The sequence below is a fragment of the Myotis brandtii genome, unplaced genomic scaffold, assembly GCF_000412655.1.
Source record: "Myotis brandtii unplaced genomic scaffold, ASM41265v1 Scaffold30762, whole genome shotgun sequence".
NCBI lineage: Eukaryota > Metazoa > Chordata > Mammalia > Chiroptera > Vespertilionidae > Myotis > Myotis brandtii.
This window is the reverse complement of record NW_005337373.1, coordinates 1-1,226: the sequence shown is the minus strand read 5'-3', so window position 1 is coordinate 1,226 and position 1,226 is coordinate 1. Positions and strand designations below refer to the sequence as shown.

General features: G+C 51.5%; 1 long non-coding RNA gene across 1 annotated transcript; it reads right to left on the bottom strand.

Annotated features, from left to right (window-relative positions):
* Positions 1 to 117: 117 nt before the first annotated feature.
* Positions 118 to 1,218, bottom strand: LOC106724855. The gene is made up of 2 exons (XR_001360688.1): positions 742 to 1,218; positions 118 to 536 (listed from the first exon to the last, which is right to left on the bottom strand). It is a non-coding gene; the product is annotated as an uncharacterized LOC106724855 (long non-coding RNA).
* Positions 1,219 to 1,226: the final 8 nt, after the last annotated feature.

Below are 1,226 nucleotides of genomic sequence, written 5' to 3'. Positions count from 1 at the left end.
GGCAGGGGCTGCTCCCTCTCAGCCTCTGATCCCACGATAATAACAATAGCGCATTATTATTACTTCAGGGGAAAAATTATAGTCCAACACCAAGCAGTGTTACACATAGTTCAAATGACCAGAGGAAGTGCACACTTTATTTCATTTTGACTTAATATCTTCTTTTTATCTCCCTCGTTAACCTTCAAAGGGCTGAAGGAATTTGGAACAAAGACAGCACATTAGTGAAGGCCATTTGCAGGAGCTTTGCCCATAACTCACGTGGGCACACGTGTCGGTTTGACTTAAAGAAATGCACCCGCTGGGGACAGCCAGCCTCAGGCAGGTCAGTATCAAAAACCCAAGTCGTGGAATTTGGGTGCAAAGGAATTTGGGGTGCAAAGGAGGTAGAGTCTTATTTTAATTCCACGCGATATTCTCCATGTCCTGCTGAGGGCGGCTGCCCTTCTGAAGCGGTGTTGCGAACCACCACACCGCACAGTGGACGGGCCGGCCCGGAAGACATGTGACCCTCCGACAGCTCATGCGGCTCCACGCTAATTAAATTTGCGATGAAAGAACAGTGTTCTGCTGTAGCTGCATAATTCATGTGAAAAAGCGTTAGGACGAGTAACTGTTTTAAATGCATTCGTTATGTGCAACCATGTGAAAGCAAACAGGCCCCTAGCTTGTAAGGATGACAGGAGAACGCCCTTGGGTAGCCCTCTGGATAGCAGTTTACGTGATTTAAATAAAACTCACCGACTCTTTGTTGGAACAGCAAGCAAGCTGTTCTCCGAGGTGCAAACGGGCAGGAATACAGGTGGTGGCTTCATGGGGAGGCGAGCCTGGCACCAAGGGGCGGGGCCCTGCCCCTCGGGGGCAGCAGCCACGTGCAGGCCTCTCTGGCTTCCCCGACGAGGTGAAGGCACAGGTTGGCTGCAGGAACTTACCTGTCACATCCAAACGCTGTTTGTCCCTGTCACTCGCCCCGTCAGGATTCAGTAGAGCCAAGAGCAAGCCTCTACAGCTGCCAGGGAAGAGCGCTCCCTCTGCAGACCGGGGGTCGGCTCAATGGGCAGATGTGCCAGCTCAGACAGGAAATACTTGTAACGCAGCCTGCCGCTGGGGAAAAAGGTCCCTAAGAGATGAGAAAATGGGCTACTGATGCTACTCATTGTAAAAGCCAAACTTTTGTGCAAGCCCTGCAAGACCTGGTCCCGTCTCCTCCCAGCCTCCTCATAACC